This window comes from Papio anubis, chromosome 7 (genome assembly GCF_008728515.1).
Source record: "Papio anubis isolate 15944 chromosome 7, Panubis1.0, whole genome shotgun sequence".
NCBI lineage: Eukaryota > Metazoa > Chordata > Mammalia > Primates > Cercopithecidae > Papio > Papio anubis.
The window spans coordinates 50,986,084-51,009,930 of record NC_044982.1 but is presented as its reverse complement, the minus strand read 5'-3'; positions in this window follow the sequence as shown (position 1 = coordinate 51,009,930).

Here is a 23,847-nt window from a genome sequence, read left to right as displayed (position 1 = left end):
CAGGTGATTCCAAGCCTCTCTTGCAGTCAGGGCAGAGGCACAATGCCTGTCAATCAAAGCACATGCCCTCGATTTTGAAATGAAAATACTGATGCAAAGAAGGAACCCAGCAGAATCCTGTCTAGTAGCTGTTTGGAGGCACAGGAGCAGTGTCTTCAGCAGCAATGTCCAAAGTCCAGTGTCACTGGGTGGGGAGGCAAGCTGGCTGTGGCCCAATGACAGCACCAGTGGCATCTTCCCTGCACAAATTTTAAATTAGTTCCTGTGGTTCATGGCCTTCCAAAAATTCCATCAGATGCCCAATATATTTTCAATAGATTTCCTCTCCTGCTTAAATCAGTCTGAGTAGTTTTCTGCTGCTTGTGACTGAGAGCCTGACTGAAATAGAATACATGACTTTTTAATTTCAGCCCACACAAGTGGGGAGCAGGAAACATTCCCTTCCACTTTGGGCAAATTTTTACATCTGGAGATGCTGCGGAGAGAAGAATGAACTTACATGGGAATCTGATGAAAAGCATTTTCCTCCTTCAAGTCAAATTACTTGAATTTGATGTCTTTTGCTATTCACTTGCTATATGACCTTGAGCAATTCTCAGTTTCTGAAAGTCTCTAAAATATCACTTATAATACATGCACCTGGGAGTTGCTGTGAGGCATAAATGTGATAGGACATGTGAAAGTAATCTTTAAATTGTTACATACTTAGCAAGTGTAAGTTATTTTTAAATAGAAAAAAATCCTACCAAGCTCTTGCTCCAAACCTGATACACTAATTCCCCCCTTGGGACAGTTTGGATAGTAATTAAAGTCAGTTTATGAGCTTGTACACATTCTTCACATAATTTGAGCTTGTTCCAACTTGTTTGTATAATTAATTGGTAGCATTTTCTGTGCCAAATGTACCTTTGTAATCTTCTTCTTGCTGTATAAGTAGCAGGAGTCACCCATCTCAATAACTCATAAGCATTTTTTAAAAATTTGTGAAAAAATAAATTTTGTCCTTTGGGGTCTAAAATGAAAGTAAATAAATGTAATGTGGGTGAAAAGTACAGCTTTCATGCTCATTTATGCAATCCACAGATTGGTCTTTGCATTTTTCCATTCTTAGTTTGGAGTTTCAGAACTTGGTTAGAGAACTTGGATAGGGAGTGGGGAAGCAGTTCAGGAGACTGTAGGCCTAAGAGTATTTCTGTAATTCTTCTTGAAATTCTTTGCAAAACATTGTTTGGCCTGTATATGATATATGTTTATTACAGAGAAATTAGAGAATATAAATAAAATTTTTTTGAATCCTATTATTACTACATTGGTATTTAGTTATCTGTTGTTTAGTTGTTCATTTTGTGTATAATTACTCATTGTGTGATATGGCTTGGATCTGTGTCCCTGCCCAAATCTCATGTCAAATTGTAATCACCAGTGTTGGAGGTGGGGCCTGGTAGAAAGTGTTTGGATCATGGGGGCGGATTTTTCCTTTAGTACTGTGTCGCCATAGTGAGTGAGTTCTCGTGAGATCTGGTTGTTTAAAAGTGTGTGGTACCTCTCTCCTCCTCTCTCTCTTCCTCCTGCTCTGGGCATGTAAGACAAGCTTGCTTCCCCTTTGTTTTCAGCTATGATTGTAGGTTTCCTGAGGCCTTCCCAGAAGCAGAAGCCGGCTATGCTTCCTGTACAGCCTGCAGAATTGTGAGCCAAGTAAACCTCTTTTCTTTATAAATAACCCAGTCTCAGGTATTTTTCTTTTCTTTGTTTTTTTTCTTTTTTCTTTTTTTTGCTTTTCTTTGAGACGGAGTCTTGCTCTGTCGCCCAGGCTCGAGTGCAGTGGCACAATCTCGGCTCACCGCAACCTCCGCCTCCTGGGTTCAAGCAATTCTCGTGCCTCGGCCTCCTGAGTAGCCGGGACTACAAGCGTGTGCCACCACGCCCAGCTAATTTTTGTATTTTTTGTGGAGACAGGGCTTCACCATGTTGGCCAGGCTGGTCTGGAACTCCTGACCTCAAGTGATCCGCCTGCCTCAGTCTCAGGTATTTCTTTATAGCGGTGTGAGAATTGACCAATACACTGTGTAACATACCACCACAAACTTAGTGGTATAAAACATTTTGTGATGTGTGCAGATTCTGTGGGTCAGGAATTCAGATACAGAGTTGTGAAATGGTTTGTCTCTGCTTCAAGATATTGGGGGCCTCAGTTGGGAAAAGACTTGCTGGTGACTCACTAGCTGGGGACTGGGGTCATCTGGTAGCATCCTCACTCAAATGTCTGCTAACCAGGCTGGGATGACCTGAAGGCTGGTCTCAGCTGGGTTGGTTGACTGGAATCTGGACCATCTACGTTTAGCCTCTCTATGTGATTTGAACTTCTCACAGTATGGTGGCTAGGTTCTGAGAATTGTCCCAAGAGGAAACTTCTAGAGAGTGAGTCTTCCGAGAGAATCAGGCAGAAGCTGCATGATTTTTTTATGAATTAACTTTGGGATCTGCATAGTGTTACCTGTGTTTTACTCTATTGGTCAAAGTGGTTACAAGCTTGCCCAGATGCAAGGGGAAGGGGACAGACACAGGCCTCACCATTCAAGCAGAGAAATATCAAAGAATTTGGGGACCAACTTTAAAACACATATCTTGCAAGACTCTTTTGTATGGCCTACAAAATATACCCCCACACACATACATATGCATTTAAGTGCATTTTAAAAACAAAAATATCATGCATTCTGTGTTAAGCACAACCTTATGTAACAAGGAAAGAAAAGTTTTATTGAGATGACTGTTGACTTTCAAGAATATTTAAATTCCAAGAAGTTCTATACAATGATCTTAAGGTGATCATCCATCAAAGCACATTTTAGAGTTTCTTAAAGATTAATTCAGTCAAAAAATAAAATTTTGGAAAGATAGTATCCATTGAGAGTTGCAGAATACAGCTCTAAACAGTGATAACTTTTCTAATTTCTAACTTACTGAGTTCAACATTTTATTTCAAGACTCTAAATGGAGCCCTAATTTAAAAAAAAGAAAAGAAAAAAAGCCGAAAATAAGGTGTTATTTTGTCTCAAATACTTCTTAAGATAATGTGAGTTCCACATACCAAAAACATAGTTTGAGTTTTTTTGTGGTCACAGGCAGGCTGTAGAGAGGGTCCTTCAGCCACGGTCATGCATGAAATCACCTGGGCCTGTTCGCATGCAGCCTAGGCTTGGCCCCAGGCTCTGCAGTTCTAACAAGCTCCCAGGTGAAGCTGCTACCTCCTCAGCAGAACATTTTTCAAGCAGCAAAGGTTGGAACAGACAGGGAAACAGCCTGCATAGGCCTTATGTTTCGTTTCAACTTGTTTTAAATTATAAAAGAAACACATGTTCATGATATAAAATTTATGTATTACAAAAATACGTAACTCCCTTAATAATTACTATCACAAAATGAAAAATTATACATATACATACATATATATATTTTTAGAGACAGAGTCTCAATCTGTCTCCCAGACTGGAGTGCAGCAGCACAATCATGGCTCACTGCAGCCTCTACCTCCCCTGGACTCAAGCAATCCTCCCGCCTTAGCCTCCCAAAGTGCTGGGACCACAGGCCAGCTATTTTGCTTTGTTTTGCTTTGTTTTATTCTTTGTAGAGATGGGGTCTTATGATGTTGCCCAGGCTTGTCTCAAACTCCTTGCCTAAGTGAATCTCCAGCCTTGGCCTCTCAAAGTGTTAGGATTACAGGCACGAGCCACTGCACCCGGCTGAAAAATAATATTAAAAAACGTTTGTATATGTTTGTATTGAGCATTAAGTAATTTATATGCATTATCTGATTTAACCCACAGACAATCTCAGACAATGGGGAAAATATTTATTTATTTATTTTTTGAGTCAGAGTCTCGCTCTGTCACCCAGGCTGGAGTACAGTGGCACTATCTCGGCTCACTGCAAGCTCTGCCTCCCGGGTTCACGCCATTCTCCTGCCCCAGCCTCACCAGTAGCTGGGACTACAGGCACCCACCACCACGCCTGGCTAATTTTTAAAAAAATATTTTTATTAGAGACAGAGTTTCACCGTGTTAACCAGGATGGTCTCGATCTCCTGACCTCATGATCTGCCCACCTCGGCCTCCCAAAATGCTGGGATTACAGGCGTGAGCCACTGTGCCCGGCCACAATGGGGAAAATATTATTATTCGTCCCATTTTACAGAAAAAGGAATGAAAGCTTGAAGGGATTAACTTGCCAAGTGCAGTTGGAAGACGGCAGAGCTAAGATGCCAACAGGCCTTCAGACTCTGACTTCAGAGCTTTTATTCTGAACCACAGGGTGACACGGCCTCGTCCATTAATTATTTCCTCTATATGCACTATCATTAATTAGAATCATAATTTTAAAACATAGAATTAAACCATGCAAACACTTTTATTTTTTTAATTTTATTTTCATTCTGGTTTTCTTTGGTGCGAGTCATTTATTTGGGGAAAATTTTCGGGAAACCAGAGTGGGGAAACTGCAATGAGTGACATAGGAATGGAAGCAAAACCAGCTGTCACTCTGGGCGACTGGGGCTCAATCCCACTGGAGACTCTCTAAGGAATCATGTAGAAAATGCTTCAGAAATGTCCACTTGAGACAGGGATTATCTACTGGCTCCCATTACTTGCTGGTCAAAGCGATGCTATCTCCTTCCCATTTCCGATATTGTGCCTATTCCTGCCTGCCTGAGAGGACTCCTACAAGCAGCCGATAGAGTATGCACCAGAGAGGACTGAGGACATCAGCTCAGAGATGCTCAGGGTGGTCAAGAGGAGGCACCATCAGGCTGTACCTGCACACAACTGTTGTGCACAGTAATGCATATACATAATTAAACATTTAAATAGAAATGAGTCTGTGGATTGAGAAGTCGCTCTCTGACCACTGACCTCTAGTCCTCCAGTCCTCCCCGGCAGAGGGAATTTTTGTTTCTACTTTCTCTTTTTTGTATTTTTAGTAGAGACGGGGTTTCACCGTGTTAGCCAGGATGGTCTCGATCTCCTGACCTCGTGATCCACCCGCCTCGGCCTCCCAAAGTGCTGGGATTACAGGCGTGAGCCACCGCACCTGGTCTCTATTTTCATGTATATCTTTTCTGAGATACCACACTGTATTAGTCAGGGTTCTCTAGAGGGACAGAACTAATTTTATATATATATATATAAAGTATTAACTCACACAATCACAAGGTCCCTCAACAGGACATCTACAGGTCGAGGAGTGAGAAGAGCCAGTCCAAATTCCAAAACTGAAGACCTTGGAGTGCAATGTTCGAGGGCAGGAAGCATCCAGCACGGGAGAAAGGTGAAGGCTGGGAGGCTAGGCCAGGCTTTTCACATTTTTCTGCCTGCTTATATCCCCGCTGCTCTGGCAGCTGATTAGATGGTGCCCACCTAGATTAAGGGTGGGCCTGCCTTTCCCAGCCCACTGACTCAAATATTAATCTCCTTTGACGACACCCTCATAGCCATACCCAGGATCAATACTTTGTACCTTCAATCCAATCAAGTTGACACCCACATCACCCGTGTGTGTGTGTGTGTGTGTGTGTGTGTGTGTGTGTGTGTATGGTTTTTTTTTTTTGAGTTGAAGTCTCCCTCTGTTGCCTAGGCTGGAGTGTAGTTGTGCAATCTCGGCTCACTGCAACCTCTGCCTCCCGGGTTCAAGCGATTCTTGTGCCTCAGCCTCCCAAATAACTGGGATTACAAGCACCTGCCACCACGCCTGGCTAATTTTTGTATTTTTAGTAGAGATGGGGTTTCACAATGTTGACCAGGTTGGCCAGGCTGGTCTCAAACTCCTGACCTCAAGAGATCTACCTGCCTCAGCCTCTCAAAGTGCTGGGATTACAGGCGTGAGCCACCGCACCCAACACACATGTACATTCTTAGTATTAAGAATGTACCCTTTCTTTAAACTGTTAGTGACATACTACGCTGGCTACTGCACCAGGCTTTAAACATCTAACTATGAATCTTGATGATAATAACATGTATATGTTTAGAAATTCCTCTTCTTTGAAATGACTAGTATTTCATTTGTGGCTGTAATTGAATTTATTGTTTTTGTTTTTGTTTTTTGAGACAGAGTTTCAATCTGTCACCCAGACTGGAGTGCAATGGCGTAATCCTGGTTCACTGCAACCTCTACCTCCTGGGTTCAAGTGATTCTCCTGCCTCAGCCTCCTGAGTAGCTGGGGTTACAGGTGTCCACCACCACGCCTGGCTAATTTTTGTATTTTTAGTACGGACAGGGTTTCGCCATGTTGCCCAGGCTAGTCTTGAACTCCTGACCCCAGGTGATCCACCTGCCTCAGGCTCCCAAAGTACTGGGATTACAGGTGTGAGCCACCATGCCCAGCCTGTATTCGAATTTATTTAATCAGTCATCTTATTGATGATGTTGGTATTTCCAGTATTTTTTTAAAGCCAAGTTTATTGAGGTATACATGTAGTAAGATTCACCCTTCTAAGTGAACAACAGCTCCATGAATTTCGGTACACATGTATAGTCATGTAACCACAGTCAAGATGCAGAACATTTCCATCCCTCCAGAAATCTCTCTAATGCACCTGTGTAGACAGACCCCTTCGCTCATCCCTAGCCCCTGGTAAACAACATGGATCGCACTTCCTCCCCTCTGCCCTGAGCATCCCACGTGTCAGCTTTCTGTCCCTGTAATCTGCCTTTTTCAAAAGGTCATATCAATACAATCATACAGGATGTCGCCTTTTAGTCCGCGTTCTTTCATGGAGCACAATGCAGCTGAGATTTATCCATGTTGTTGTGTGTACCAGTGTTTGGCTGTTTCTTATTACTCTATTACTGCCCAGATTCCATTGCACCACAGTGTGTTTATCCATTTGCCAATTGTAAGACATTAGGTTGTTTCCAGTTACGAAGGAAATAAATAAATCTGTTACTATTGGGCACTGGCTTTTGGGTGGACATAAGTTTCATTTCTCTTGGGTAAACAAAGTTTTTATTTCTCAGAGTGGGATTGCTGGGTAGTGTGGTAAGTGTATGTTCAGTTTAATAAGCAATTCCCAAACTGTTTTCCAAAGTGGCTATACCACTTTGTTTCTCTACCAGCAATATATGCATGCTTGCCAGCATTTGGTATTATCAGTTGGTTTTATTTTAGCAATTCTGATTAAGTTTGTAGAGTTTTTGTCTACTATAATCAGTGCTACAATGAATATCTTTATACACAAATCCTTTGTAATTAGGTGTTAATATATCCATAAGATACTTAGAGCTAGGGCCGGGTGCGGTGTCCCACACCTGTAATCCCAGCACTTTGGGAGGCCGAGGCAGGTCAATCACGAGGTCAAGAGATCGAGGCCATCCTGGCCAACTTGGTGAAACCCCATCTCTACTAAAAATACAAAATTAGTCGGGTGTGGTGGTGGGCACCTGTAATCCCAGCTACTTGGGAGGCTGAGGCATGAGAATCGCTTGAACTTGGGAGGTGGAGGTTGCAGTGAGCCAAGATCGCGCCACTGCACTCCAGCCTGGCAACAAAGCGAGACTCCATCTCAACAACAACAACAAAAGGATACTTAGAGCTAGAATTGATGGGTCAAAGGGTATGAAAAGTTCATTAGATATTGCCAAACAGCTTTCTGAGAAGGTAGTACGAATTTACCCACTTACCCAGTAGGTATGGTACTGCTGGTTTTCCCACATCCTCACCAAGGCAGTGAGTTTCTTTTTTTTGTTTTGTTTGAGACAGAGTCTTGCTCTTTCACCCAGGCTGGAGTGCAGTGGCACAATCTCAGCTCACTGCAACCTCCGCCTCCCAGGTTCAAGCAATTCTCCTGTCTCAGCCTCGCGAGTAGCTGGGATTACAGGCATGCACCACCATATCCGGCTAATTTTGTATTTTTAGTTGAGATGGGAGTTTCTCCATGTTGGTCAGGCTGGTCTCAAACTCCTGACCTCAGGTGATCTGCCCACCTCGGCCTCCCAAAGTGTTGGGATTACAGGTGTGAGCCACTGCACCCAGCCTGCAGTGTGTTTCTTAATTTCAGCACACGTTTTAAAGTGAAGCTTTACTTTAGAGGATTGCTGTGTAAGTCTCTGGCTCTTCAGGTTGTTGGTGAGGACTCAGGGCAAAGCGTTTAGGGCAGTGCCTGCTGCACAGCAAGTGGCGACGGATGTGGGTTATTGCGTGATAACCACTAACAGCTCCACCACACGGTTACTTGCCTCTCTCTCTGAGTTCCTCATCAGTATATCCAGGAGCGATTTTCTCTGAAGGGCTCAAATGTTCTACCTGTGGAATTTAGTTAATCCCCATAATCTCTTTAAATGCTGGCCAGGAATTCAGGCGCTGTGGCTTTATTTTGCTTTTGTTTTTTAATTAATACACTTTATTTATTTATTTTTTTAGATCAGATTTATGCTCACAGCAAAGCTGTGCAAAAGTACACGGAATTCCTAGGTACCGCCATCCCCCCCCCCCCCACACACACACACGCACTCCTCTACTATCAATCCCATCACCAGAGTGGTACATTTTTTGCAATTGATGAACTCACATCCACACATCATTACAACCCAGAGTCCATAATTTACCTTAAGGTTCACTCCTGGTGTTGCACATTCCTTGGGTTTTGAAAAATGTATAATGACGGGTATCTACTGTTATAGTATCATGCAAAATAGTTTCACTGCCCTAAAAATCCTTTGTGCTCTGCCTATTTATTCCTTCCTCCTAACCCCTGAAAACCACTAATGTCTTCACTGTCTCCATAGTTTTGCCTTTTCCAGAAGGTCATGTAGTTGAAATCATACAGTATATTGCCTTTTCAAACTGGCTTTTTTCACTTAGTAGTATGCGTTTATGTTCCTCTATGCTTTTCATGGCTCGATAGCTTATTTCTTTCTAGTGCTAGATAATATTCCATTGTCTGGATGTATCACTGTTTATTTATCCACCCACTTACTGAAAAACATATTGGTTGGGTCCAAGTTTTGGCAATTATGAATAAAGTTGCTATGAATATCCTTGTGCATGTTTTTGTGTGGACATAAGTTTTCAATTTATTTGGGTTAATACTGAGGAGTGTATGGCAAGAGTATGTTTACTTTTGCAAGAAACTGCCAAACTGCTTTGCAAAGTGACTGTACTAGTTTGTATTTTCATCAGCAATGAATGGGAGTTCCTGTTGCTTCACAACCTTGTCAGCACTTCTTGATGTCAGTGTTTTGGATTTTGGCCACTCTAATAGGTATATAGTGGTATCTCATTGTTTTAATTTGCAATTCCCTAATGACACAGGATCTTGAGCATCTCTTCATATGTTTACTTGGCATCTATATACCTTCTTTGGTGGGGTATCTGTTCAGGGTTTTTTGCTCATTTTTAAATCAGATTTTTTTGTTTTCTTATTGTTGAGTTTTAAGAGTTCTCTGTATATTTTGGGTAACAGTCCTTTACCAGGTGTACACTTTGCAAACACTTTCTCCCAGTCTGTGGCTTGTCTTCTTGTTCTGTTGGCTTTTTTTGTTTGTTTGTTTTGTTTTTTCCTTCAACCTCTTCCTTTTCCACATAACGATGCCTCTTCTATTTCATTATTTTTCACATCAGGTTCCATTCTGGAAGGGCTGCTTGCTTGGTGCACACACTCCGGGCATAGGCTGGTGCTCTCAGGTTCAGATAAATACTTTCAATAATCCTTGTAGACATTGCTTTTTGTTTGTTTTTTTCTGTTTGTTTGTTTGCTTGCTTGCTTTTTTTTTTGAGATAGAGTCTTGCTCTGTTGCCCAGGTTGGAGTGCAGTGGTGTGATCTTGGCTTAGTACAGCCTCAGCCTCCCAGATTCAAGTGATTCTTATGCCTCAGCCTTCCGAATAGCTGGATTACAGGTGTGTGCCACCACGCCTAGATAATTTTTTGTATTTTTATAGAGCTGGGGTTTCACCACGTTGGCCAGGCTGGTCTCGAACTCCTGACCTCAGGTGATCTGCCCTCCTTGGCCTCCCAAAGTGCTGGGATTACAGACATGAGCTACTGCACCTGGCCCTTGTAGACATTCTTAACTTAGGGCTTTGAAAGACAAGAGGAAGGTTAGTTAAAATGACTGACTCTATACTATGGAATGAATTGTGTACAGGTATAGCTTAGGTATAACTATATACTGTGGGCCGGGCGTGGTGGCTCAAGCCTGTAATCCCAGCACTTTGGGAGGCCGAGACGGGTGGATCACGAGGTCAGGAGATTGAGACCATCCTGGCTAACACGGTGAAACCCCATCTCTACTAAAAAATACAAAAAACTAGCCGGGCGAGGTGGCGGGCGCCTGTAGTCCCAGCTACTCGGGAGGCTGAGGCAGGAGAATGGCGTGAACCCGGGAGGCGGAGCTTGCAGTGAGCCGAGATCCAGCCACTGCACTCCAGCCTGGGCGACAGACCGAGACTCCGTCTCAAAAAAAAAAAACAAAAAACAAACTATATACTGTGTATAGAGTTACAATAATTTTCAGGCATAATTAATTGTGACTCATTTCTCTTTTCTTTTTGAAAAGAATTTATTCTTATTTATTTATTTTTGTGGAGATGGGGTCTGACCATGTGGCCCAGGCTGGTCTTGAAGTCCTGGGCTCAAGAGATCCATCCTCCCACCTTGGCCTCTCGAAGTGCTGGGATTATAGGCATGAGCCACCAGCTGAAATAATATGTTTTTGATCATTTATTTTCTACTGACTCCAATAAAATATAAGTGCTAGGATAATAGGGACTTTGTTTTGTTCATCAGTGTGAGCCCAAAATAGTTTCTGGCACATAGTAGGCTGTGTATTCATATATGATGAATAACTTGAATGCATTTATGAATAAATTACTCTGGTATCCTGTATCCTTCATATAGTGGTGAGACCCTAAGGCAGTTATGGCTACAGGAAGTATCTATCTGCCTTGGTTCTGGGCCATTCTCTTCTCTGCTTGTCTTCAAACTTGCCTATGTATCCTGTGCCAAGTGATGACTGCATTATCTGCTGTTGAAAATGGGAACCCTAATTGCAAGGAATCCTTGGTTCCTGTGTCTAAAATTGCTCAGAGTGCAGATTTGAAGTACAGAGTATCCAAGAACTGTACTTTTATGGCTCTGGTTATAAAACATGCCACTCTAATTCTGCAAAATCCTTGCCACAGCTGCCAGGAAATGCCCCGGAAAGCTGCCATCAAGTGCCTTCTGCAAGCACTGCGGCTGCTGGAAGAGTTTCGGGAGGAAGAGAACCACTTCAAATTTTGGGCTATCTGGAAGATTCTCCATCCTACTCCCTCTACTTGGGAGACTTCTCCATTGTCGCCTTGGCTACAATAACTAGCTGAGTAAAAAATAGAAGACATTGCCCTGCTGGGGTTGCTATGTATCCAGGCCGGGTGTATACAGGGGGTATTAGGTGGTCGCATAATAGAAGCCAGTACATTCTAATAGATTGATTAAGTCTATTAATATTATTTCAGGTTAACAATTAGGAAATGTGTATCTAAAAATTACATTATACCAAAGAAGATATGCAAGTGGTCAATAAGCACATGAAAAGATGCTCACCATCACTAATTGTTAGGGAAATGCAAATCAAAACCACAATGAGATATCACTTCACACCCATTAGAATGGCTGTTATTAAAAAAAAAAAAAGCATAAAAAACAGTGTTTCCAAGAATGTGGAGAAATTGGAACCCTTGTGTGTCACTGGTAGGAATGTAAAACAGTACAGTCACTGTGGAAACCAGTATGGCAGTTCCTAAGAAAATTAAACATAGAATTGTCATATGATCTAGGAATTCCATGTCTGGGTATATATCAAAAAAAGTTGAAAGCAGAGATGCAAACAGATATTTGTTTGTTTGTTTGTTTGTTTTTTAACTTTTATTTTATTTTATTTGTGTATTTTGAGACAAGGTCTCACTCTGTCACCCAGGCTAGAGTGTAGTGGTGCAATCACAACTCACTGCTGGCTTGACCTCATGGCCTCAAGTGACCCTCCCACCTCAGCACCACTGCCCCCCACCCCGCCAATGAGTAGTTGGGACTACAGGTGCATGCCTCTACGCACAGCTAATTTTTGTATTTTGTGTAGAGATAGGGTTTTGCCAGGTTGCCCAGGTTGGTCTTGAACTCCTGGGCTCAAGTGATCCATCCGCCTTGGCCTCCAAAAGTGCTGGGATTACAGGCATGAGCTACTGCGCCCGGCTTAACTTTTATTTTAGGTTCAGGGAGTTACATGTGCAGATTTGTTATATGGGTAAATTGCCTATCCCTGAGGTTTGGTGTATGAATGATTCTGTCACCCAAGTAGTGTGCATAATAGCCAATAGGTAGTTTTTCAATCCCCCACCGTGCCCTCCCTGTCAAGTAGTCCCCAGTGTCTGTTGTTCCATCCTTGTGTTCATGTGTGCTCAATATTTAGCTCTCACTTATAAATGAGAACATGTGGCATTTGGTTTTCTGTTCCTGCATGAGTTCACTTAGGATAATGGCCTCTAGCTGCAGCCATGTTGCTGCAAAGGACATGACTTCATTCTTTTTTATGGCTGCATAGTGTTCCATGGTATATATGCACCACATTTTCCTCATCTGGTCCACCACAAACAGATATTTGTGTACCAATGTTCATAGCGGCATTATTCACAGTAGCAAAAATGTGTAATCAACCCTAATGTCCATGGAAAGATGAATGAATAAATGAAACGGATGTAAACATACAAAGGAATATTATTCAGCCTTAAGGAATGAAATTGTGAAATATGCTACAACATGGGTAAACCTTAAAGGTATTATGCTAAGTGAAATAAGCCAGTTACAAAGGACAAATACTGTATGATTCCACTTATATAAGGTGCCTAGAATAATCAGATGTCTTTCTTCATAGGGACAGAAAGTAGAACAGTGGTTACCAGGTGCTGGGGGCAGGGGGCAATGAGAAGGAATACAGGTGCACAGAGTTTCAGTTTGGGATAATGAAAAAGTTTTGGAGATGGATAGTGGTGGTGGCTGTACAATGGTATGAATGCACTTAATGCCACTTGAATAGTAGGCTTAAAATGTTAAATTTTATGTATATTTCACCACAATAAAAGACCTCTAAAATTACATTATATACATTTGGATCTGACTAATCTATCTCCTTTTAACAATGTACATGAAAAGAAGTAACAATAGTAGTAAATGCTTAGACTTAATGTTTCCTAAGTGCTTTGTATACATTCATGTATTCTTCCAACACCAATAATGAGTCAGCTTCTGTTACGTTCTCCAATTTACAGCTAAGGAAATGGAAACAGAGAAAGGTCAGGTGACTTGCCAAGGGTCACAGAGCTAGTAAGTGGTGAAGCCAAATCAAACCCAGGCTAGGTAGCGAGACTGTGCCTGCACCCACTGTGGCATGCTGCCTCTCTGATTCTGTAATGCACAAATATGAGTGCAAGCGGGGCAGCTCACCGAATGTGATCTGCTGTTCTGCCACGCTGTAGCTCTTTCATGTCCTGAGTTGACAAGCTCCGACTTGGAGAAGGCCTGCAGCCTCTGAGCAGTGAGGAGTGGAGTATTCTGAACTGTCTCCGGGATTGGGCTCGCAGATGGTTAAACACCCATGTGCGCTTTGCATGGGGCTCCTCTGGGATATGCGTAATTCAAATGACGACAGGAGCATTTCATTTTGTATTGGCTGGTACACAGTCAATGGAGCAAGCAGGAGCCGGCTGATTTCCAGAGAGACAGAAAGCTCGAAAACTGCGACTGAGAGTCATTTATTCCTTCCACTCCACAGGGTTCTCTCACTGAAGTACAGAAATCAGACTGACATGCGATGGCCAGCTCTTCCATCTGTGGAGGATGCAGCACTCTAGAAAGGCAAGCAGGGATAAGGAGGAGGGGCCCGGATCTGCCCTGGAAATTAGCCACGAAGAATGATGGTCCCTGCAGTGCTTTGCTATGATTTCAGGATCCCTCATCCCAATCAATTAAGAGGAGGGGGACGGAGTCCAATCATCACATGCAGTTACCTCAACCTATCAAGCCATTATCTGTGAAACTTTTCGTTATTTTTGTTGTTGTGATAATACTAAGAGCTGACATCGAGAGCTGACTACATGCCAGGCATTGTACTAAACACTTTATGCATCTCATATCATTTCCACTCCACCACAACCATCTGAGGGAGGTGTTGTTCTTACCTGCATTTTACAGGCTGAGAGGCCCAGAAAGGTTAAGAAATTGTCCAAGTTCACACACAGAGACAGAGCCAGGATTCAAATCCTGGTCTTGTTGAACCTGTTGCCTATACTCCTAACTGCTAAGCTATGCTTTTGTTATAAAAGAAGAATGTGTTTACATTAATTCTCCGATAGATGGAGAAAAAAAGGGTAGGATTCTGTTAGGTTGAAAAGGCTGTTTTGTAGGTCAAAACAGTAAACCATTGTCAATTTAAGATTTTGTAGCTGAGCAACTGATGAATTTTCTCTTTCATACCCTGGTCATGGTAATGGGACTAATATATGTAAAGTTATGAATTGCTGTTAGGTTTTGTCATCATCCTGAAAGCAAAAGTGTCCCTTGATAGCTGGGTTGGAACCCTGGGGTCACCCTTCTCTGTATAGTCTTGATAGGAAAGGAAGTCCTCAGGGTAGGACAGGGCTGCTGAGGAGACCTCTGCCCACTGTCTAGCATATATGGACAAAGATAGCATGCTCTTTATACTGCTTTTTTGGGCAGGTGATGGGACCAGTGTATCCTGGAATTCTTCAAGTTTTTAGTGTCTCTCCTCTCCAAACAGTAAGTCTTTGCATTATTTGATGTCTGAAAAGTTGCCTCTGAATCTCTTTGCTTCATTATCCTATAGTGTCAATTATATTGTTAATACACACATTCTATGGTGTATGCATGTGTGTACATATATAGTCATGTACCACATAATGACATCTTGGTCACTGACAGACATATAACGGTGGTCCCATAAGATTATAATACCATATTTCTACTGTATCTTTTCTATGTTTAGATACACAAATACTTACCATTGTGTTTCAATTGCCTACAGTATTCACTACAGTAACAAGCTGTACAGGTTTGTAGCCTTGGCCATAGCAATAGGCCATACCACATAGCTTAGGTGTAGTAGGTTATACCCTCTAGGTTTGTGTAAGTACACCCTAATGTTTCCACAATGAAGAAATCATTAGCCAGGCATGGTGGCATGTAATCCCAACCACTCAAGAGGCTGAGGTGGAGGACTGCTTGAACCTGTGAGGTTGAGTTTGCAGTGAGGTTGCACCACTGCACTCCAGCCTGGGTGACACAGCGAGACCTCACTCAAAAACAAAAAAGAAGAAATCACCTAATGACACATTTCTCAGAACGTATCCCTATTGTTAAGTAATGCATGTATATAGTTACTGTTAACTAAGAAAAACTCTCATGCTTTCAGAGCAGAGCATCTCTATCTTCCTTCTCATTTTTACAAAAACAGGTTAAAGTAAGTTTTTATAATAACACATTGAAAGATTAAAGTTTTTTCCATAGGTGGAATGGAAGGTAAAATTTTTTTAAAAGATTACAGTTTTTAAAAAGGAAGGAAAAATGTTTTATACCAATCCACCAAATGGAAAAAGGAAGGAAATCCTTACACATGCTACAACATGGGTAAAGCTTGAGGACATTGTGCTGAGTGAAATAAGCTAATCACAGAAGGACAAACACTGTATTATTTCCCTTATATGAGTAGTCAAACCTACAGAAAGTAGAGTGGTGATTGTCAGGGCATAGGGGTTGTAAAAAGAGTGGGAAATGAAGGGTTTTTGGTGGCCAGGCATGGTGGCTCATGCCTGTAATCCCAGCACTTTGGGAGACTGAGGCAGCAGGATCACTTGAGCCCAGAGGTCCGAGAGCAGCATGGGCAACATAGTGAGAACCTGTCTCTAAAATAAATAAATAGGAAAAAAATATGAAAAAGAGTTCTTGTTCAGTGAGTATAGAGTTTCAGTTTTGCAAGATTCCATTTTGCGAGATGAAAAGGTTCTGGAGATTGGTTATACAACAATATAAATATACTTAACACTACCAAGCAGTATCCTTAAAAGTGTTGAAGATGGTAAATTTTATGTTATGTGTATTTTACCACAATTTTTGAAACTTTAAATGAAAAACAAATCCAGTTTTCCCAAGATTTCTTTTTTTTTTTCCTAAGATGGAGTCTTGTTCTGTTGCCCAGGCTAGAGTACAGTGGCATGATCTCAGCTCACTGCAACCTCCACCTCCCAGGTTCAAGTGATTCTCCTGCCTCAGCCTCTCAAGTAGCTGGGATTACAGGCATGTGCCACCACACCCGGCCAATTTTTGTCTTTTTAGTAGAGGTGGGGTTTCACCATGTTGGCCAGGCTGGTCTTGAACCCCTGACCTCAGGTGATCCCCCCGCCTTGGCCTCCCAAAGTGCTGGGATTACAGGTGTGAGCCACCATGCTCCACCCAAGATTTTTTATTATATGGGAAGATATACAGATGGTCTATGAAAATGATTTTAGAATTCAAAAGCAAAAGGAAAGACCTAGTAAGATAGAGACTTATTCCTCTTTTTAAACAGCTAGTCCTTGAGAATTAAGGGGCTCTTTAAATAGAGAAAGCTAATTGACACTTTTTCTTTCTTGTGATGTCAGAAATATGACATTTTACCCATAAACATTTATAGGATTTTAATGCCTTAGTTGTAAGCTCCTTCCAGAACAAATAAACATGTAGCTTTAAAAATATAACTGACGGCAATTCCTAGGCAAGTCCTAGTTCTGGGTTGGGCTTAGAGTCAGTGGACTAGGGCAGCATGTGACCTATGGAGACACCAGCTGGGGTGGCTAAGGAAGTGCTTGTGCCACTCTCCCTTAACCCCAGGCAGCACAGCTTACAACAAAGAAAGTGACTCTTTCCTTTTGCTTGAGGAGAGGCGAGCAAAGAATGAAGAGAACTTTGTCTTGCCTCTTGGATATTAGCTCAGCCTCAATAGAATAGGGCACTGGGCAGAGTTGTGAGACCCCCATTCTAGGCCTTAGCTCCCAGATAAATCTCTATACATACCCAGGGCCAGAAGGGAACTCGCTGCCTTGAAGGGAAAGACCCAGTCCTGGCAGCATTCTGTACCTACTGACCAAAGAGCCCCTGGGCACTGAATAACCAACAGAAATACCCAGGAAATACTGCATGGGTTTTGGGTGAGCCTCTGAGGTGTACTGGCTTCAAGTGAGACTCAGTACATTCCCAGCTGTCGTAGCTATGATGAAAGACTTCTTCTGCTTGAGAAAAGCAGAGGGAAAAGTAAAGGGGACTTTGTCTCACACCTTAGGTATCAGCTTGTCCAAAGGCGGGTAGAGCAACAAAGGGGTTCTTGGGGTCCTGGCCTCGGCTCTTGGATGGCATTTCTGGACCTGTTCTGGGCCAGAGGGGAGTCCATTGCTCTGCAGGAGGAGTCCCTTTCCTGGCAGCATTCACCACAAGCTGACTGAAGAGTCCTCAGACTTTTAAGTGAACATTGGCACCACCCCAAGGGCCGGTGGTGATGGTGGCCCCTGGGAGAGGCTTCTTTGCCTGTGGAAAGGGGAGGGAAGAGCAGGAAGAATTTGTCTTGCAGTTTGAGGGCCAATTTAGCCACAGTAGAATGGAACACCAGGTAGATTTCTAAGGTTTTTGACTCTAATCCATAATAACGTCTCTGGACCTGCCTGGATCTAGGAGGAGGTCCTGCCCTAAAGGGAAGGACACAAACCTGACTGACTTCTCCACCTGCTGATTATAGATCCCTAGGGCCTTAAGTGAACATAGGCAATAGCCAGGTAGCGGTTACAGTGAACCTTGGGTGGGATCCAGTGCTATGCTGGCTTCAGGTCTAACCCAGTGCAGTCCCAGTGGTGGTAGCCACAGTGGTACTTGTGTCACCCCACTCTGAGCTCCAGGCAGCTCAGCACAGAAAAAGAGACTCCATTTGTTTGGGAGAAAGTAAGGGAAGAGAACAAAAACCTCTGCCTAATAATCCAGAGAATTCTTCCAGGTCTTATCCAAGACCATCAACATAGTACCTTTACGAATCTGCAAGAACCACAGCATTATTGGGCTTGGGGCTTAAGTCCTTTGAATACCTGGAAAGCCTTTCCAAGAAAGACAGGCACAAACAAGCCCAGACTGTGGAGAGTACAATAAATACCTAACTCTTCAATGCCCAGACACCAAAGAACATCCACAAGCATCAAGACCATCCAGGAAAACATCACCTCACCAAACAAACTAAGAAAGACACCAGGACCAATCCTGGAGAAATAGAGATATGAGATCTTTCAGACAGAGAGTTCAAAATAGCTGTTTTGAGGAAATTCAAGATAACACAGAGAAGGAATTCAAAATTCTATCAGATAAATTTAACAAAGAGATTAAAATAATAGTAAAGAATCAAGAAGAAATTCTAGAGTTGGAAACTGCAACTGACACATTGAAGAATGCATCACTCTCTTAATAGCAGAACTGATCAAGTAGAAGAATGAATTATGTCAGGTGTGGTGGCTCACACCTGTAATCCTGGCACTTTGGGAGACTGAAGGCAAGAGCATCGCTTGAGCCCAGGAGTTTGAGATCAGCCTGGGCAACATAGCAAGACTATACACTCTCTCTCTCGGTGTGTGTGTATATGAAATATATATATATATGAAAACTTGTAGGCATGCTTCATTATTTTTTATTCTTTTTTTCTTTTGTCTCTTCTGACTCCATTTTCAAATAGCCTAGCTTCAAGCTCACTAATTCTACAGGCCAATATCACTGATTAATATGGATTCAAAAGTCCTCAACAAAATACTAGCAAACCAACTTCGACAACACATTAAAAAGATCATTCATCGTGGCCAAGCTTTATCCCAGGGACGTAAGGATGTTTCAGCATATGCAAATCAATCAATATGATACATCACATCAGCAAAATGAAGGACACAAACCATATGATCATTTCAATTGATGCTGAAAAAGCATATGATAAAATTCAGCATCCATTCATGATAAAAATCCTCCACAAACTAGGTATACAAGGAACACACCTCAACATAATTAAAGCCAACTGCAACAGACCCACAGCTGTTATCATAATGAATGGGGAAAATGGAAAGTCTTTCCTCCAAGATCTGGAACATGACAAAGATGCTCACTTTCAGCACCATTATTCAGCAAAGTACTAGAAGTCCTAGCTAGAGCAATCAGACCAGAGAAAGAAGTAAAGGGCATCCAAATTGGAAAGGAAGAAATCAAATTATCCTGGTTTTCAGATGATATGATCTTATATTTTGAAAATTTAGATTCCACCAAAAAAACTATCAGAACTGACAAACTTAGTAAAGTTGCAGGATACAAAATCGACATACAAAATTCACTAGCACTTTTTTTTTTTTTTGAGATGGAGTCTCGCTCTGTCACCCAGGCTGGAGTGCAGTGGTATAATCTTGGCTAACTGCGACCTCTGCCTCCTGGGGTCAAGCAATTCTCCTGCCTCAGCCTCCTGAGTAACTGGAATTACAGGTGTGCATGACCATGCCCAGTTAGTTTTTGTATTTTTAGTAGAGATGGGATTTCACCATGTTGGCCAGGCTGGTCTCGAACTCCTGACCTCAGGTGATCCACCCACCTTGGCCTCTCAATGTGCTGGGATTACAGGCGTGAGCCACTGCCCCTGGCCAAAATTCAGTAGCATTTCCATATGCCAACACTGAACAATCTGAAAAACAAATTTTTTTTTAAAATCCCATTTACAATAGCCACAAATAAAATTAAATATATGGGAATTAACTTATCCAAAGAAGTGAAGGATCTCTACAATGAAAATGATAAAACTATAAAATACTGATGAAAAAATTGAAGAGGGCATTAAAAAAATGGAAAGATATTCCATGTTCATTGATTGGAAGAATCAAAATTGTTAAAATGTCCATACTACCCAAAGCAAATCTAAAGACTCAATGCAATCCCTATCAAAACATCAATGATGTTTTTCACAGAAATAGAAAAAAAATCCTAAAATTTAAATGGAACCACAAAAGACCCAGAATAGCCAAAGCTATCCTAAGCAAAAAGAACAAAACTGGAGGAATCACATTACCTGACTTCAAATTATGCTACAGAGCTACAGTAACCAAAAATGCACGATACTTGCATAAAAGCAGACACGTAGGCCAATGGAGCAGAACAGAGAACCCAGAAACAAACCTGTGCATGTACAGTGAACTAATTTTTGACAAATGTGCCAAGAACATACATCGGGGAAAGGACAGCCTCTTCAATAAATAGTGCCGGGAAAATTGGATATCAATATGCAGAAGAATGAAACTAGACCCCTATCTCTTGCCACGTACAAACATCAAATCAAAGTGGGTTAAAGACTCAAATGTAAGAACTCAAACTATGAAACTATTACAAAAAATATTGGGGAGATTCTCCAGGACATTGATCTAGGCAAAAATTTTCTTGAGTAATACTCTATAAGTACAGGCAACAAAGCAAAAATGGACAAGTGGGATTACATCAAGTTATAAAGGTTCTGCATAGCAAAGGAAACAACCAAGTGAAGAGTCAATCCACTGAATGGGGGAAAATATTTGCAAACTACCCATCTGACAAGGGATTAATGACCAAAATATATAAGGAGCTCAAACAACTCTGTAGGAAAAAAATCTGAGTAGACAGTTCTCAAAAGAATACCTGCAAATGGTAAACAGGCATATGAAAAGGTGCTCAACATGACTGATCATCAGAGAAATACAAATCAAAACTACAATGAGATATCATCTAACCCCAGTTAAAATGGCATTTATGCTGCTGAGGATGTGAAGAAAAGGAAACCTTTGTACACTCCTGGTGGGAATGTAAGTTAGTAGAACCCTATAGAAAACAGTATGGAGGTTCCTCAAAAAACTAAAAATAGAGCTACCATATGATCCAGCAATCCCACTGCTGGGTATATACCCAAAAGAAAGAAAATCAGTATATTGAGGAAACACCTGCACTCCATGTTTGTTGCAGCACTGTTCATAATAGCCAAGATTTGGAAGCAACCTAAGTGTCCATTAACAGATGAATAGGCCAGGCACGGTGGCTCACACCTGTAATCCCAGCACTTTGGGAGGTCCAGGTGGGTGGATCACCTGAGGTCAGGAGTACAAGACCAGCCTGGCCATCATGGTGAAACCTGTCTCTACTAAAAGACAAAAATTAGCCAGGCATGGTGGCAGGCATCTGTAATCCCAGCTACTTGGGAGGCTGAGGCAGGAGAATCAGTTGAACCCGGGAGGTGGGGGTTGCAGTGAGCCCAGATTGCGCCAGTGTACTCCAACCTGGGCGACAGAGGGAGACTCCGTCTCAAAAAACAAAACAAAACAAAACAAAACAAACAAAAAAACCCAGATGAATGGATAAAGAAAATACAGTACATATAGACAATAAAGCACTACTCAGTTGTTAAAAAAGAATGAGATCCTATCATTTGCAACAACATGGACAGAACTGGAGATCATTATCTAAGTGACATAAACCAGGCACAGAAAGACAAACGTCACATGTTCTCATTTATTTGTGGGAGCTAAAAATTAAAACAATTGAACGGATGGATAGTGAATAGAAGGATGGTTACCAGAGGGTGGGAAGGATAATAGGATAGCGAGGTGGAAGTAGGAATAGTTAATGGGTACAAAAAGTACTCAGTGTCTACCAGGCTGGTGCCGAACTCCTGACCTCAAGTGATTCACTTGTCTTGGCTTCCCAAAGTGCTGGAAATACAGGCATGAGCCACTGTGCCTGGACTTTCTTTTCTTTTCTTTTTTTAATATGACATGAGGTCTCACTCTATCACCCAGGCCCTAGTTAGAAAGAATAAGTAAGACTTACTATTTGATAGCACAACAGGGTAACTATAATCAATAATAACTTAATTGTACATTTAAAAATAAAAGAGGCTGGGTGTGGTGGCTCATGCCTGTAATCCCAGCACTTTGGGAGACCAAGATGGGTGGATCACTTGAGGTCAGGAGTTCGAGACCAGTCTGGCCAACATGGCAAAACACCGTCTTCATTAAAAAATACAAAAATTAACTGGGTGTGGTGGTGTGTGTCTGTAATCCCAGCTATTCAGGAGGCTGAAGCAGGAGAATTGCCTGAACCCGGGAGGCAGAGGTTGCAGGGAGCTGGGATCGGGCCATTGAACTCCAGCCTGGACAATAGAGCATGACTCCATCTCAAAAACCTAAAAACTAAAAGAGGCTAGGTGTGGTGGCTTAGGCCTGTAATCTCAGCACTTTGGGAGATCGAGGCAGGAGGATTACTTGAGCCCAGGAGTTTGAGACCAGCCTGGCAATATAGTTAGACCTTGTTTCTACAAAAAAAAATTTTTTTTTTAAATTAGCCAAGAGTGATGGTGTATGCCTGTAGTCTCAGCAACTCAGGAGGCTGAGGTGGGGGGATTGCTTGAGTATAGTTGGATTGTTTGTAATACAAAGGATAAATGCTTCAGGGGATGGATGCCCCCCCCCGCCCCGCCCTTTTTTTTTTTGAGATGGAGTTTCACTCTGTTCCCAGGCTGGAGTACAATGGCGCGATCTCGAGTCACTGGAACCTCTCCCTCCTAGATTCAAGCAATTCTGCTGCCTCAGCCTCCCAAGTAGCTGGGATTACAGGCGCCACCACACCCGGCTAATTTTTGTATTTTTAGTAGAGATGTGGTTTTGCCAGGTTGGCCAGGCTGGTCTCAAACTCCTGACCTCAAGTGATCAACCTGCCTCGGCCTCCCAAAGTGTTGGGATTACAGGCGTGAGCCACTGTGAGCGGCCTTTTGTTTTGTTTTGTTTTAAATTTGAGACAAGATCTCACTCTGTCACCCAGGCCCCAATCTTGTATGCAGTGGCATGATCTCGGCTTCCTGCAGCCTTCACCTCCTGGGCTCAAGTGATCCTCCCACCTCAGCCTCTGAAGTAGCTGGGACCACAGGTGCCCATCACCACACTTGGCTAATTTTTTGTATTTTTCATAGAGACGGGGTCTTGCTATGTTGCCCAGGCTGGTCTTGAACTCCTGAGCTCAAGGGATCTGCTAGCCTCGGCCTCCCAAAGTGCTGGGACTATAGTCATGAGCCACCATGCCCGGCCATAATGCAGAATTTCATACTCTTAGACATATTTTAAAACATATCTACTCTGAATGCAAGCTTTTTGTCCTTCTCTCCATGCCCAAATATCCTCACAGGTAGTTTTCACAAAAAGCAGAATCATATTTATATCTTATATTAACTTCAATACTGCTAACTTAAAGTGCCTGAAAGAGTTGCTTTTTTATATCTGTTATTGAGATGGCATTTATATCTGTTGTTATTATACCTTTGTTTGTAAAATGGAAAAGGATCAAAAATATTTTCTATAGCTGTTTGGGGTAACAATCAAACATCACTGCTCATACTGTATGAGTAGAGGCTTTGTGAACACAGGTACAGGTGTAAAGGGTAGGAGATTAATACAGTCACAGATATTTTACGAGAACAAGGTAATTATGATGTGTCAGAAATGAGTAGGTCAGAAACTCTAATGTAATGAATACAAGCAAATACTATCTGTAATTAAGAAACTTTAAGATCAAGGAACCTAAACAAAGTCTTCAAAGCCTTTAAGACATGATTAACTCCTTAGGTGCGACTATATGATACACACTTTGTTCTCAGTTATTCTGTATTTAATACCATGTATTGAATACAAGTACTGAATATTTACTGGTGACACCCCTCTAGAGGTAGGTAGACTATCAGTGCAGGTCATAAGCCAA